Below are 17,467 nucleotides of genomic sequence, written 5' to 3'. Positions count from 1 at the left end.
TTCTCACTTGTTATGTCCTATGGATTCTACTAGACAGTGAGGAAAAATTAGTGAATAAGGCCGACACAGCCTTCAGGATAAGCCGGCTACGGATCCTCCTTGTAGACTTGCTTTCCTATTCAGCCTAATCTTGGATGTTCCTGTGACGGTTAATTTTATGCATCAATGTAGCTGGGCCACGGAGTGCCCGGATGTTTGGTCAAGCATTATTTTGGGTGTTTTTGTGAGGGTGTTTTGGATGATATTAACATTTAAATTGGTGGAATTTGAATACATCAGATTGCCTTCTATAATATGGGTGGGTGTCATCCCGTCAGCCCAAGGCCTGGCTACTGCAAAAAAGCCAGCCTCCCCCAAGCAAGAAAGAATTCTTCAGAAGACAACCTTCAGACTTCATCTGCATTATCAGATCTTCCTGGTTCAAAAGCACCCAGCTTCAGACTGGAACGAGACCATCAGCTCTCCCGGATCTCCAGCCTGCCAGCCCAAACTGCGAATTTAGGATTTGCTAGCTTCCATCATCTTGTGAGTCATTTCCTTATGATAAATCTCTTTTTATGTCTTTACACACATTCTATTGTTTCTGTTTCTCTGGATAGCCCTGACAATGACAGTTTCCTAACTCAGTCACCGAATCCAGTGTGCATCCAAAGGTTTCCCTCCACATTTCCTAAGCAGTTATATGCTTAACTGGAAGGATAGATGCAGAGAGGCAGGAGTAGGAGACAGGATCAAGGAATTGGGGCTTAAGAGAGAGCTGTGGAGAGGGGAAAGAAATGCAGCTTCCCTTCTTCCCTTGGGAGCCCGTAATACAAGTGCACAGAGAACATTACAGTATTATATGCACGTGGGATGGGGGGACAGTGAGCCTAATTCTGTAATAGGGTGGAATAACCCTAGAAGGCCCTAGCTCCACCTGATTCTTGCTACTCACCAACCACCTCTGGAAGCACAAATGATCCCTAATGACCTGTCTCCAATTCCATGGAATAGTGAGAGAGGGTGATAGAGGGAAAAGTTGCCCCCTTCCTCCATGTACGCCTTCAAACATTTACTGGAAAGCCCAGGGACTGTGGCAGTGGTTAGAACCCAAACTGGACAGTGATGCGTGCTTTGTCCTTGATCTGCCTAAAACATATTTGAAGAGAGATCAAAGTTCTTTGCATACTAGAAGGAGTGAACAGTTCCAAAGCAACATGTAACTAATGGATGAGAACAAACCATCAAGTTTATCGGTTTGGGTCACCCGCTGGTCCTCAATCTGCCGCTTCCAAGCTGAGTGACCTTGAGTCAAAGTTGTTATTAGGGTTCAGTGAGAATCTTTGTAGGGCCCTCGGCACAGTGGTTGGTGGGCAGGCGGCCTCTAACTGCTCATTATGTGGCTCTCCTTCGTGAAGATTGAAACAATGGGAAGTTGCTCAGAGGAGGTGGAATCCGGGCTCTACTTGGATGTTTATTGTCTTTAAAGATCTGACGTGGGTTTGATTTTTGTCTTCAAATGTTTTAGAGTTAGGGAAAAGGAATTCCCTGTAGAAAGTAGCAAGGAGGGGTGCCTGGGTGGCTTAGACGGTTAAGCGTCTGCCTTTAGCTCAGGTCATGATCTCAGGGTCCTGGGATCGAGTCCCGCATTGGGCTTCCTGCTCCGTGGGGAGCCCGCTTCTCCCTCTCCCTCTCTCTCTCTCTCATAAATAAATAAATACAATCTTTTTAAAAAGAAAACACATAATTGAATAATTGTGGCTGTGTTCTTAAAAAAAAACTTTATTAAAAAAAAGAAAGTAGCAAGGAATGACCATCTTTCTGTCTCTGGGAAGTGGTCCGGTTTTGAGTGGCAAGAGAAGCTTGTGGTAGACAGGAAGCACAGATCCCTGAGCTTTGAGATCTTAAATAATTTATTGCCTTATTTTCGCTCATAAAAATTGTCTTTTTTTTGCGCTCAAACCACTTTTTGCCAAGAGAGTGTGGATTGGAGTTTTCAAGTGTGGGCCTGTGGTTTTCAAACTGAAGCATTTATTAGAATCACCTGGAGAGCTTGTTAAAACCCAGACTTTGGACTTTTCCTCGGCGAGCTTCTCATTCAGCAGGTCTGGGGCAAGAGCCCGGCATTTGTATTTCGAACAAGGAGATGCTGATGATGCTGGGCCAGGGACCACATTTTGAGAACCAGGGTGATGAACAAAGAGACAACAGACAAGTGAGGGAATTGCTGGTCAGGAAAAGAAAAGGCTCATTAGCATGCTCGCATTGTCTCCTCGGAACTCCTATGGCAATTATCGTCTGCACAATACATCTGGCAATTAATCATGTCTCGCCTTCTGACACCCCTTCTCTTTGCCTGAATGCTATTTACATATTTTTGTTGGGTTTATGCAGAAGAACCAGGCAGGGGGGAGAAAGGCCAACGATGGGACAACTGGTGGGAGAAAGAGGAGGGGGCTCCAGGTCCAAAGGGAAGCAGAAAAAGGATAATGAAGCAGAGGATCTGCCTGTGGGAAAGTAGAGTTAGAAGCTGGCCTCAGGCTAAATCTTAAGATGCAGGAGGGGAGAAAGCAAGGAGAAGGAGAATTCACGTGGCACCCAGAGAGCACAGTGTGGGAAAGGCAGGAGGTCCCAGAAGAGCTTTAAGGTAACCTCACAGATAAGTCACCAAGTGAGATAAAGGGGAGAGCATGTAATATACCCGTAAAAAGGAACCCAAACATCACTGGGCATTTTCTTGTATCTCTGCCGAACGAAAGAACCTATGGTACTGAGGAAGGTGTGTGTGTGCTGATGTGTGTTTTGTGAAGACAAAGCGGGTGGAGCAGCAGCGTCAAGTACTAGGAGGTCACCATCAGGGACCCAAGTACTTTGAGTGGACAAGTTCCAGGAAAAGGATCACGGTCAAATGCTTGGGAAAACAGCCATTGTGAAAGACCTCAAACCAAGAGGAATGGAGTTAGAGTCTGAATCCAAAGAAGAGCCAGGTTGTGGGTTGATCTAAAAGACAGCTGGGTTCTTGAGATGGGTGGTCAGTGTTTTCTTTTAGATTGCTCTACCCTTCCCTTTTGTGGGCTGTTTGCAAAGTGTAGCCGTTCTCCACTGTGTCTGACAGGTGAGTTAATGTGGAGTGCCGAAGGTCTTAGGCAGTTCATGGGAAGCATCAGCAGCCAGAAATGTCCTAGAGAAGGGGGCAAGGCCCTCAGAGAAGCCATCACTTTTATTGGACCAGAACTACTCTTTTATATCCAAATATATATATATATATATATATATACACAAAAGAGCTTTTGGTGAAAAGTAATGGTCTCTCCACCCACAACCCTACTTTCCAGAAATGATACATCCAAACATCTAAATGATGTGTTTATAATCCTTTTTCTTGATTTATCTACATATTATATCTATTGACTCCTCAATATGGAGTTGAATATTGAACTCACTAACATTATTCTATTTTCTCCCCTTGTCTTCCTATCAATGTTGATTGTTTTATTATTTTTATTCTTTTATTGGTTACTTTCAAATGTGACTCTGTAATCTAAAATTTCTATTTCTTATGTCAGTTTGATTCTCCATTTCATAAAATGAAGCTATTTTCTTCATGTTTCCTGTTATTTTGTTCTCTCTCCATTTCATCCCCCATGCTGGTCACAACTTTCTACTTTCACAGTGTCGTTTGTTAATATTTACTTTTACTGCCTCTACAACAGCCAAGTCTTTTGTGCTGAGTCCGTAGTTGACTCTAAAAGTTAAAAATAATTTCTCTTGTGCCCTTGCTTTAAAATTTTTTTTAATTAATTAATTTTAAAAAAAGAAAAAGAAATAAAGTGAAAAATCAATACATGCTTTACATTATGTTGATTGCTCTGTTTTATGCTGAAGGCTGGGATTACATTCTTTTGGGGAGCCCAGTGGAAAGATCTGTGGGCTAATTAAAATAAATTGTCCCTAGCTTCAAGGTCAAATGGGTATTCTTTTTTATATTGTACCAGTTGCTTAAAATCTCAAGATATTTTTGTTTGCTTAATATTTCATCTATGTCTTTTTTGGATAGCTTTCTGTTTTTCCTGGAGTTGTTAATTTTTGGTTCCTTTTCTCATAATTTATCATCTCTTCAAGTTTGTCTTGGTATTTAACTCATTTTCTCTACTCTATAGCATCTTTTTCCAGGGACCTTCCTCCTCCCCGCCCCCCACCCCCAAGTCTTTGGTCCATCTTAGGCGAGCTTCACAGCTGACATCTAAGAATTCTCCTCTCTGTTTTCCTGAGTTGGAGCATCTGGATGTCCTCTCCTTCTTGGTTTACCTCCTATTTGTTGTGTATATCATCGAGTAATTTCCTAAGAAGGGATGAACTTTTTATCTTTGAAAATACTTTATTCTGCCCTCACACTCACTTTGTAATACGCTGTGTATACAACTTTATGTTAAAAACCATTTTGAAGACAAATATTTGAACATCCAATGATGCTGGGGAAACTTGATGGCCAAGGAGTTGTTACTGTGTTTTAAATGACTTGTTTTATTATTTTCTCTGAGAGCTTTAATATCTCTTTTGTCTTTGGTATCCTAAAATTTCATATCAGTAGGTTGAGGTAGGAGGATTTTTGTTCTCCTTAGCTGAGCTGGCATTCAATGGGCCTTTCCCTCTAAAGAATCAAGTCTTTAACTTTAGAAATTTTCAACTTATTTCTCCTTTAAAGATGTCCTTTCCTTCATTTTTTCTGTCCATTTTTCCCTAAAATTCTTATTAGTCTGTCATCCAGTCAGATCTTTTAGATCATCCTTTAGCTATTTGTTCTGAGAGATTTCTTGATTTTATTTGCAGTTCTTATATTGACAAAAAAATTTTATATTCACTCTTTTTCATATCATTCAATTACTTTGTAGATATTATATAATATCTGTTCAAATTTCTCTGACTATATTAAGTAGAAGATTTTAGTTGTTGTTAGCTCTTTTCTGTTCTGTGAATTATCTGTGCTATCTCCAGGGTCTGTTTTTGTATGTGTTTATTTTGGCTATCTGCATCCATGTTGCTTTCTCATATCATACACGAGATAAAACTGATGTCCTCATTCCTTTCTATTTAAGAAAGAAGGGCCAGGGCTGATTAGCGGGTGCATGGTTCCTATGATGTTATAGGGATTATAGTTTGGAGTTCTGGGTAGGGTAGAGCAGGGTGTAAGTACTGGAAGCCTTTGCCTTTTTAAAATAAATAGGATTGAACTAAGCTTTCATGCTGCAACTCCCCACCACCCCCTGCCCTCGGCCATCCCAGATGCCAATTCCCACTCCAGAAACTTCTGCTGAACTTTTCTTTGTGATGTGGTGTTATGCCTAGTTAAAAATACTGGCTATTTATGCCCTTGATTATAATTTTACTTCTCTCTCTGCCCTCTAGAGACAGGCTGACCCTGTGGCCACATGCTCCCCAGGGGTCTACCAGCAAGATGGGCCCCCACCTCTCCGAAATCCTCTCGCAGTATATTCTCAGTGGTGTTTTTCTCCCTTTTTGTCTGTCATCTGTTTTCCATCTTCTAGGAATTAGTTGAAATTTGTCTTTTGTCCACCCCTTCATAGCTTTACCTGTTATGAGTTTATTCCTTTTTGTATTTCCAGGATTTTATTTCAGTGAGTTTGGAGGAAGTAAATATGTGTAGCTAGTCTGCCATCATGAACTGAAATGCAAGATGATGGTTTCAGAGATTTAGGTACCTCTTGATAGAGGAATTATGATTCTCGGTGGCCAGATGATCCTAGGGAATTTTTAAGGGTTTGAATAGCATTAATTCATTCAATAAATAATTATTGGCCATTTCCTGTATGTTAGGCATGATGCTAAGCACTGGACCCAGAGCATTGAATGAGATGTGGTTCCTGCCCCAAGGAGCTTACATTCTGATAAGGGAGACCTACATGTACAAAGTATGACACAGGGGACAAGTGCTATAACAAGGTATGTGCAGGTGCTGAGGATGGCCTTGTAGCAGGGGGACCTACTGAGTTTTGGGAGGAGTCACAACAGGTTTCTCAGAGAAGTTATTCTTTTCAGAGGGTCCGGCCTTCTAAGAATTATGTATCCTTTAGTCCATAGAGCTCTCCAAGGAAAAGTTAGCCTATTACCTCCCCTGCTCTGCCTTCCCACAGGAGCTGCCCTCATTCTGGAGGCACAGAATCACACCGCGCCTGTGCCCTTCATACTCAGGCGTGTGAAACTTACAACCAAACCATTTTACTCTTTGAATCAAAGTACAGACTACGAAGTACAATGTGTGGGAAGAATTTATAATGAGAAACAGCAGTCTCCTGCGCACCCTTCCTTGCTGCCCCCCTCCCTAGAGGCTTTGATTCTCTCATGTGCCTCTTCTGGTATTTACTTCCATATTTCTAAGCAATGGGCTTTTACTGCTATTCCTTGATGATCAGTGTTAGACGCTGTATACTCATTTCCTTTTATGGCAGGTGAGGATGAGGACCTGTTGCAAAACCACTTCCACTTTCACCTTCCCCACTCCCCATCCTTTAAAAAAGGCAATATCACCGGTTTTTATTAAATCAGTTACATCAATTACATGTTGTTATGACTACGTGAGATTTTACCGGTAGTCACATTGTGTACTATAATTATATAATTACATTTGCTTTTTGGCTTCCTGATTTTAAATTTTAGATTTAAATTTAGATTTAAATTTAGATTTAAAAAGATTTAAATAAATCTTTCGATTCATTTCCTTAATTTCCCAGATATCTGGCTTGATTTTCCCACCTATTTCTTGAGGTCTGGAGGAGGAGGTGTATATCAGTGGTTAAGAGAATAGGTCCTGGAGTTACATTTGCTCAATAAACATCATCATTTTTCTTATTTCTTATAGGCCTATGATAATGTTTTACAAATGGTCAAACACATTAAAGAATCTAGAAATAATGTGTTTTTCCTGGAGATTCTATCCTGGAGCCTTTTGGCATCCTGTTCCAATCTGCCTTCTTTTCTAGTATTCTTCAGAAAATTCCCTTCATCTTCAACTTCCTTCCTTCTGCTTTCCCATGATGGAGTTTCTATTCCATGGTTTCTAGTCTCTCTGTTCCCCAGCGTCCTCTCTTGTCTTTCTGGAGCATCCCGAAGCTGCCCAAGAGAGGATTTGTGGGAGATAAATTTTTTAAATCTTTGTCTGACTCAAAGTGTCTCTATTGTATATTCATTTTTAAATGATAGTTTGATTTGACTGATAGGATATTATTTAGACAGCCATTTGCTTTTAGAAATTTGAAGGCATTTTTCCATTTTCTTTTTTTTTTAATTTACTGTGGTAAAATATACAAAACATGAGATTTTACCATTTTAACCATTTTAAGTGTACAATTCAGTGGCAATAAATACATTCATGTTACTGTGCAAACATCCCCGCCATCTATTTCCAGAACACTTTTCATCATCCCAAACAGAAACTCTCTACCTGTAATACAATAACTTCCCATTCCCCCTCGCCCCTCAGCTCCTGGGGACCACTATTCCCTTTTCTGTTCCTCTGAATTTGTCTATTCTAGATACTTTATACAAGTAGAATCATACAATATTTGTCCTTTTGTGTCTGGCTATATCACTTGGCATGATGTTTCCTGATTCATCCATGTAGTAGCATGTGTCCCAATTTCATTCCTTGTTAAGACTGAATAGTATTCCATTGTATCTATATTTATGCATTTATCTGTCAATGGACATTTGAGTTGCCTCCACCTTTTAGCTACTATGAATAATGCTGCTATGAACATTGGGGTACAAATACCTGTTTGAGTCCCAGTTTTTAATTCTTTTTTTTTTTTTTAAGATTTTATTTATTTGAGAGACAGCAAGAGCACAAGCAGAGGGGAGGGCCAGAAGCAGAGGAAGAAGCAGACTTCCTGCTGAGCAGGGAGCCCGATGCGGGGCTCCATCCCAGGACCCTGGTTTCATGACCTGAGCTGAAGGCAGTCGCCCAACTGACTGACCCACCCAGGCACGCTGCCACTTTTTAATTCTTTGGGGAATATACCAAGAAGTGAAATTGTTAATTCATGTTAATTTTATGTTAAATTCTTTGAGGGGCACCAAACTGTTTTCCATGGTGGCTATTCCATTTTATATTCCCACCAGTAGTGCATGAAGATTCCAATTTTCCATATCCTCACAAACATTTGTTATTTTCCACTTAAAAAAATACATATATCAAACCCCAAATGAGATACTACTTTAGACCCATTAATGGCTGAACATTATTAATATATTAGTATAAACGTATTATTTATGCTAATATAAAATATATCTTACTGTGGTTTTGATACACATTTCCCCAATGACAACTCAGGTGGAATATTTCTTCATGTGCTTCTTGTCCATCTGCATATATTCTTTTTTCTTTTTAATTTTATTATGTTATGTTAGTCACCATACAATACATCATTGGTTTTCGATGTGGTGATCCACGATCCATTGTTTTCGTATAACACCCAGTGCTCCACATCTGCATATATTCTTTGGAGAAATGTGTATTCCAGCCCATTGCCTATTTTTTTAGTTAGGTTGTTTTTTGTTGTTCTTGAGTTGTAGGAGTTCTTTATATATTCTAGATATTAATCTCTCATCAGATAGACAATTTGCAAATATTTTCTCCCATTCTCTTGGTTGTCTTCTCACTCTTGATAGTATTATTTGCACAAAAGTTTTTAATTTTAATGACGTCTAATTTTTTAAAAAGATTTATTTATTTTAGAGAGCAAGTTCGAGCAGGAGGGAGGAGCAGAGGGAGAGGGAGACAAGCAGACTCCCCACTGAGCAGGGGGCCTGACGCAGGGCTGATCCCAGGACCCAGAGATCATGACCTGAGCTGAAACCAAGAGCCAGATGTTCCACCAGCTGAGCCACCCAGGCGCCACTAATGACTAATTTATCTATTTTTGTTGTTGTTGCTTATGATCTTGGTTCTATGCTTATTAAATCATTGCCAAATCTTTTGTAATAAAGATTGTCCCCTGTGTTTCCCTCTAAAAATTTTTAAATTTTAGCTCTTACATTTAGTTCTTTGGTTCATTTTGCATTTACTTTTGTATATGGTGTAAAGTAAGAGTCTGTCTTCATTCTTTTGCATGTAGATACCCAGTTTTCTCAGCACCATTTGTTGAAAAGACTTCCATTTCCTCCATTGAATGGTCTTCTCAAAAATCCTTATCAAAAATCAATGAACCAGGGCGCCTGGGTGGTTCAGTCGTTAAGCGTCTGCCTTCAGCTCAAGTCATGATCCCAGGGTCCTGGCATCGAGCCCCGCATCGGGCTCCCTGCTAAGCGTGAGCTTGCTTATTCCTGTCTCTGCTGCTCCCCCTACTTGTTCTCTCTCTCTCTCTCTCTCACAAAAATAAATAAAATCTTTAAAAAAAAAATCAATGAACCATATATGCCCCCACTGTCTTTTTTAATTACCAGTGTTACCATTGAGAAACTTTGTGCCATCCTGATTCCTGGTTTTTTGGAAGTGACCAATCTTTTAATTTTGTGGAGATTCTAATCTTAGTATTGGGAAATTTCATGATAATGTATCTTTATTGTGTGTTTTTTTTTTAAATTCATTTTTATAGGTACTTGGTGGGGTCTATTTCAGGAAATTTTTCTTGAAGCTTTTTCTTTGATAATTTCCTCCCTTCCATTTTATCCATTTTCTCTCTGTGACTTCTGGTGCTAGGTTTCTTTTCTCTACAATTTTTTATCTTTTTTTCTCATGTACTTTCTGGGAGACTGATTTATATCATACAACTCTTCCGCTGGATTTTTTAAAAATTAGGCTTGTGTTTTACTTTTAAAGAACTTTTAGTAATTTTCTGATTGTTTCTTAATACTGTATTCTTGTTTTAGGGAAGTAATATCTTCTTTTAGCTTTTATTTTATATTTTTAAAGATTTATTTGAGTGAGAGAGAGATAGCATCTGCGAGCAGGGGGAAGGGCAGAGAGGGAAAGGGCAAGAAATCCTCAAGCACACACTTCACTGAACAGGGAGCCCACCATGAGGCTTCATCCCAGGACCCTGAGATCATGACCTGATGGTGAAATCAAGAGTCAGATACTTAACCAACTCAGCCACCCAGGCACCCCTACTCTTTTAGCTTTTAAATAGTATTGGATATTTTCTTCTGTTCCTTCAGAGTTTATACATGTCTCTTCTATCTGTTTATTTTGGGTTCTCTCTTGTTGGAGATTTTCAAATGCGTGGTGATCTTTGCTACTTACAAGTAGGGCCCTAAAATATTGATTGAAAACTCTATGGTGGGAGCAAGGATTGTTTTTTCATGGCTTCATTTTAGCATGATCAAATGGAGCTGGCTTTTTTGTTGTAAGAAAGCCAGTCATGATATGGTCTTTTAATTGTTTTCCCTCCTCATCTAGACCACAAGCTCCTGGAGTCTAGAGATCTTGTTTTATAAATCTTTTTATTCCCTTCAATGCCTATCATTATGTTTCAGGAAGTGATTAATATTTCTTGATTTCATGATGGTGCAATAACAGAAAAAGAAGGGGAAACTTCAGTCCATCAAACAATATTTTTATTAAAACAAGAAGTGTCGCAGTCTTCTCCCTCTCTCACACCCCAAATTGATTGGTCATTTTTCAGGTCTAGACCTAGTCCAAAATATATATATTTACACTAAAGATCCACATCTATATTTCTGAGTTTTACCTTCAGGATGGTGGGTAGAAGTGGACAGGAACGATGGCCTGAGCAACAGTCAGTGACTAAATTCACACAGGGGCATAAAAAACTATTCTTGGTCCAGGAAATTCTGAGAATTCATGGGAGGTGGCAGAGGAGGGAGTGAGATGGGTGAGGAGAGCCAGGGGCAGTTGGTCAGAAAACGAAGTGGAGCTGTGAGTCTGTGAGGCCGAACAGCTTGGCATCAGGCACACAGTTCTGGAAGTAGATACTGAGAAAAGCAGAAATAAGTGTTGGCCCTCAGAAAATGGGGAGGGGAGGGGGTAGAAAGGGGTCTCTGGTTAAATAACTAGAGTGGTTCTGTGGAAGACCATTTTCACTGGTATTATCCTTTGTTCTAATTGTGTTCTGTGGATCATCATTCTCATGAGATGATCTTGAGCAAAATATAGACTGTAGAAAAAATGGTTCTAAGGTCAGATGTCATCTCTCTTGGAGATTTTTGTTTTGTCCTTCTTTCTAGCAACTGAGCTGGTATTCTAACTAATACAGTGGTATCCTGGGACTTGGCTCCTGATATCATTAAAGAAGCACTCAAGAGGAAAATAGCCAAAACTGGCCTCCAAGTATGCAAACAGCAGAGCAATAATTATTGATGTGCTGCTTGGTGCATCCTGTAGGTTCTGGAGGCAGGGGAAAGGGGCGTTAGCCAAAAGATGATTCCAGGTTCACTGAGATGATAGTCCAGCCCTGCAGAGCTTCTCTCCCCTTGACAAACAGTAAACATCTCAAAAGAGGAGGCTTTCAATACAAAATTGGGGCATGACAGTAATTTCTAAACCATGTCTCTCAGACATTTAACAGTAGCCTGCTTCTCCCCTCATCCTGCTGTCAACCCCTACTGTTTGTTTTCCTCTTTCTCTGCTTGTGTTTGCAGCTCACACTGAGATCCATTTCTAGATCTATGACCTTAGCTCCCCTCTAAAGTGATTTGGCCAATTCATCTTAGTTCCTCCTCCTGCCCCAGTTCTGCCTCTAGAAAGGTAACTTTGCTGATGTGTAGAAGTTGACACTTTTTTCCCTGAGGGCATATACTTTGGTTCCTGTCAAGGAAAAAATATATTAATGGAAGAGCATCAAACCCTTCATGAATGAAGAAAAAAAATATCTGCTTAAAACTCCTGTATAATAAAACAGACTTTAAAAGAATGATTATTTGGATTAAAAAGAGAAGTTTTTGGAGATTAGGTATAGTATTAAGCACAAACTAGAAAATGGAATAATATGCTTTTATGCCTTAAAAAAAAACCGATGGATCATTTGTTCTGTAAATATTTGTAGCCAAGTAGCTATCATCTGTTGAACATGTTGCTAATGTGGCAACAGCTACAAAGTTAGATGAAATATAGTTCCTGCTCTTCAAAAGCATAGAACCGAGTCAAGGAGAAAGGCACAAAACTAAAATACTATACAATGGAATACTATAATATCAGTGAGTTCATGACCCGAATTTCCTAAACGGTGTCCATTTAAAATGCTCTGTTGCCCATATTTCTGGTCACAATATATACACTAATTTCTAGTTTGGAAAGACGGTCATTTTGGCTCTAAGATTATGTACAAAGTACTTTGTGAACTCCAAGAAGGAAATAGTTCATTTGGCAGAGAGAATCAAGCAAGCCTTCAAGGACCACATTACTTTAAGTCTGGTCTGGAAGGGTAAAGAACTTGACAAGCAGGTGGGGAAGAAGGTGTGCATGGCAGGGAGAGGGAAATGTAAGAGTAAAGATTCTTGGAAGAGCTTCCAAGAATTAATTGCTTTCCATGAATAGTTTCCTTCCTGTCCATTCCATAGGCAATCCACATACTTAATTTATTGGAGCCTCACAATGTCCCTATGAGCTATTTTGACATATTATGATCCCCAAACCTTAGATACCCCATGTAAAGGAGTCCCTGGGACCATGGAATTTCCAGAACCTTAGAATTTCTCCAGCTTCTCTCTCCTACCTATGATATTTTCAACCTGAGTAACTCCAGTTTCCATGTTTGGCTTCTGTCTCTCTGCCCATCTTGTGGACGGACATTTTGGTTGGACTTAGATTCTGGTTTTACTTCTGGTGCTGTCTTTGGCACTCCCTTGGCCCTCCACTCTGTAGCTGCCAAGTCAAACCTTCTTCATGCAGCTTACATCTCTGTAAGTGGTTTACTATGGGTAGACAGGAAAGAAAAGGAGAAATGGACAGATAGGCAGGGTTTGATTCTGTGTGTATGACCTCATATGCCTTGCTGTAGACTTTGGGTTTTATTTTAGAGGCAATGAATAAACATTGGAAAAGTGACCTAGTAAGATTGCTTAATGACCGTGGAATTAGAATGAGTGGTAACAGTTGCACGGTCAGAGGGGATTAGTAGCCTCAGGCTCTGCCCTACCGTGGAGGCACGCACCTCAGGTGAGCAGATCCTTGCACTAGCCTGAAGCACCTGCTCCGTGCTTGGGCGGGAGCTGCTAATTCCTGACTCAGGTTTCCAATCACCTTTCTCTTATCCTGTCTTGTTGTAAACATGGTATGAAGCAATTGATTAATTGTCTTATTTCAGTCTTCCCTTCCTGAGATCACTTCACTTGAGAGTCCTCAGGCTCTTCAGAACCTCTTTATAGGTATTCTTCAAACTTAACCTGTCTTTCCTGCCCTTCCTGCCATTTCTCTCACTGATTGCTGACACATAGGTGGCATTCCAGCTAGACCGAACTATTAGCTGTTCCCATACATGCTCTGGTTTCTACTTGCTCACTTTTGCTTATTCCCTCCTACAGTCTGAAATGCCCTTCTTTTCATCTCTGCTCGTTGAAATCCTATCCCTCCTTGGGAATTTAGCTCCAGTGTCACTTCCGCCATAAGCCTTTTCTGATTCCCTGCAATGCTTGTGATCTCTTTCTCCAGTGCACCTATGACCTTTCTCATCCTCTGCCTGGCATGGTGGTTTCTGTCTATATGTCTGTGGGTTTGCCTCCAGCAAGGACAAGAAACTTCCCTGTTGACCTCGCTAACAATGTCTGGCCCTGGCAGGTCCTCTTCTGTAGGGATCTGTGAATCTACTTAAAGTGAGACTATTCTTATCAGCCTGAGGGGAACTTGAATCTGAACAAACTTAAAAAATCGCTTCTCGGCCTCTTGGCTAAGATCAAGTGTGAACAAACTAAAAAGATGTTGATAGAAAATGGTTAACAATGGATAGTATTGGCAATCAGTTGGAATAAAACTTTTCCAAGCCCAATATGTGGGGGTGTGTATGTATGTATATATACACAATTTTTCTAAAGATTTTATTTTTCAGTCATCTTTATACCCAATGTGGGGCTCAACCTCACAGCCCCGAGGTCAAGAGTTGCACACTCTACCAACTGAGCCAGCTCGTGCCCCTATGTATATATTTTTTAATGAGAAAAATATTCCTTAGTCAGGTGTAGCAAAGATTCTTTGATTTGGAAAAGGCAAGGGACAGTTTTTATTGTTATGAAGAAGAGAATTAAGTAAAGGGCAAGTGAACTGCCTGATTCCTGCCTGAGTCGTGAGACAGGGCTGGAATTTGAAGCAGAGACTGAGTCAACATTGTACAGAAAGGATATCAAAAACTTAGTAGAACTAAGTGAATGAAACAAAAGTTTCATACATTTACATCATTATTTTGTACATTTTCTCCCCTCCGAAATTCTCAACGACTAGCTTATATAACTCATAGATTTAATTCTCAATCTTCCAACTTGCTCAGTTTTGGCTCTTAAATATCTGGTCCTGTTGTTAGCAAAGCCCAAGAACTGTTGTGAAAATGATCAGTGGAGTTTTACGACCAGTCGGAATTCTCTTAAACCTTTCAAATACTGAGATATTGTGGCAGAGACTTTCCAGTGTGACCTGGCTCCACATCCCTCTTCAGTTTGCTCTTACTCCTACTTAGAATTCAAAGAAAGGGCCTTTTCACCTTTATTGGCTCCAAACTTCTTGCCTTTGACACCACTTGAACCTGAGCAAATGACATCCTTCCTTACAAAACCTGACCTATATTTACCTCTAAAAACTCTTCATTAGCAATTCAGACCTTCTGGTTGTAAAGACTCTGATCCCAGCATGGTGTGCCTGTCTCACAGGAAATACCAAAGGAAAGGCAAAATTTTATAATCTTTTCTTCCCTAGTCCAGGCAACAGGAAGCACCAACTTTTCGGGGAAACCAACATCATTCCATGTCAGTGGGTTGACACTGTTCTTAAGGGTCAGAATAGATTTTTTGCTTTGGAAGCAGCAGAAGGGAAGAAGACCTAGAAGAGTCATTTGGATGATTCTTTACAAAAGCAGGGGTAAGAGAAGTTGCTATTTCGGTGGGTTGGGTTCTGCAGGGCAAACAGAAGATCCTTCACTAGAGGATCAGGCTCAGTCTATGCCCCGCTCTGTGCAGCCAGAGCTTCCTGCCAGCATCCTGGCATTTGAGACCAAGAATCACGTGAATTTTTCTAATATTTAGGTCCAGCATTTGGATTCTCTCCCTTGGTCACAAAGGGTGCTGTTTGTGTTCCATTTCCCCACCTGACTGAGATGGAGATTTGCATATAAGCAGTTTATTGGGCAGTGCTCTTGGGAATAATGCCTGTAAGGGTGGGAGGGAAACAGGCTTCATCAGAAGGAGGAGTGAAATTGTAAAGTCATTATAAGAAAGTCTCATTCAGTCCCACAGGGAGTTCCGAAACTTGAATGGCCATTCAAAAATGTCCCAGATGAGGCAAGGGTCCAGGTCTTTTGTCTCCATATTGATCTTGGATATGGACAACCCCCAAAGAAGGGTTGTAATCTTGGGCAAGACAGCTCTCTGTGGTTAAGGGCAATTCTTGAAAGGAGGATCTGGGCGGCCCACCACAGCATCCCCTGTAGACTCTAAGGTAGAAGTCCAGCTATGTGAACCAGCTAGATGGTATCCTGGTGGACACCTAGCTACCCTTAGTTCACCTCAGTTGTATTAGATGCAGCCAGACTAAATTCACATTTTCCCTTTACACCCTTCCCTCACTTCCACCTCAACACACAAACACATGCTGATGAAAATGGGATACCAGCATTAGTCAGGATTGAGTCAGCAACTAGGTAGAGTTGGATGTTGAGGACGAAAGCCTTTCCTACTTACAGATGAGTGGGAAAGACAAGACAAGCATAGACTCCAGAGAGCATACTCAAAAAAAAAAAAAAAAAGAAAGAAAGAAAGAAAAAGAAAAAGAAAAAAAATCATCTTTAAAAAGCAGAGATTTGAAGATCTGGTATGCAGAGGCCAGATGAATTAAGTTATATATCTCTTTTTAAACAAGAAACTCCAGGGTTGGGGGATGGATTAAATAGGTGATAAGGATTAAGGAGGGCACTTGTGATGAGCACTGTGTGTTGTATATATATATATACACTTGAAACTAATGTTACATTGTATGTTAACTAACTGGAATTTAAATAAAAACTTTTATTTATTTTTTTAAGATTTTATTTATTTGACAGAGAGAGATACAGCGAGAGAGGAAATACAAGCAGGGGGAGTGGGAGAGGGAGAAGCAGGCTTCCCGAGGAGCAGGGAGCCCGATGTGGGACTTGATCCCAGGACCCTGGGACCATGACCTGAGCCGAAGGCAGAGACTTAACGACTGAGCCACCCAGGAGCCCTTAAATAAAAACTTAAAAAAAAAAAAATTTGCATGAGGGGCACCTGGGTGGCTCAGTCAGTTAAGCGTCTGTCTTCAGTTCAGGTGTGATCCCAGGGTCCTGGGATCGAGCCCTGAGTCTGCTTGCTCCCTGCTCAGCGGGAAGTCTGCTTCTCCCCCTGCCCCCCCCCCACTTGTGTTCTCTTGTGCACTCTCTTTCTCTCTCTCTCAAATAAATAAAATCTTTTTTCAAAAATCTGCATGAGATGAATAAAGAGATGAATCACCAAAAAATGTTTAAAAATTTTAAAAACCAAGAAACTCTCATAATCAACCCTTTCAATTGTATTACTCTTAGCAATGAATATGGTTCCAGCAGCATTACAGAATATCCATTTATTCATTCTTTAAATATTTTTAAAATTGATTATTTTATGCTAGGTGCTGAGCTGGATTCCAAGAAATCCAAAATAACAGTTCCTGCTTTCAAGGGGTTTATAGCCAGTGGGGGAGACAGATAACCTAAGACAGGGAATGAGTGCTGGTTACCAGGCTTGCTGGGCACATGGAGGAAACTTTATTAAACAGTAGAAGGCATGAAAAAAAAAAAGGCTTTCTGTTCTGCATTTCTGTTAACGTTGAATTTACTGACAATTGAAGTGGGCTTTTTTCATGTCTGGCAGAGTGGTCTAGAATTTAAGCTTAAGATTTGGTTAAAGCCGTTTGGCTTTCATTTGAAGAGAAAAAATTACATTATGGTATAAAAGATAATTAACTATAGTAGGTTATTAGGCAGTGCCCTCTCAGCTTATCCCAGAGCTGGGTTAGATGTACTGTTCAAATATTTTGGAGCTCGAAGAATTGCTGAAACACAACCCCTCTTTCCAAGTTTCTACCTTTGTCTTTACTTGTTCTCTTTTGTGTAGTTTTGTCCTAGGGCTTCAGAATGAAGTGACTTCTTTATGCAGCCAAGTCTGTGGTTCCAGTTGAAAGGTATGTTTCCTTGGCTCTCCAGCATTCTGATTAGAATTTGCATTTGTTTGCATCTTAGTTGGGAAGCACTTTATCAAGTTTCCCATAACACACATCACTTTGAACTATACTATATAATTTACTTATTTATTGTATCTATTC

This window comes from Phoca vitulina, unplaced genomic scaffold (genome assembly GCF_004348235.1).
Source record: "Phoca vitulina isolate PV1807 unplaced genomic scaffold, GSC_HSeal_1.0 scaffold26, whole genome shotgun sequence".
Classification (NCBI taxonomy): domain Eukaryota; kingdom Metazoa; phylum Chordata; class Mammalia; order Carnivora; family Phocidae; genus Phoca; species Phoca vitulina.
Note: the sequence above shows the minus strand (reverse complement) of the source record.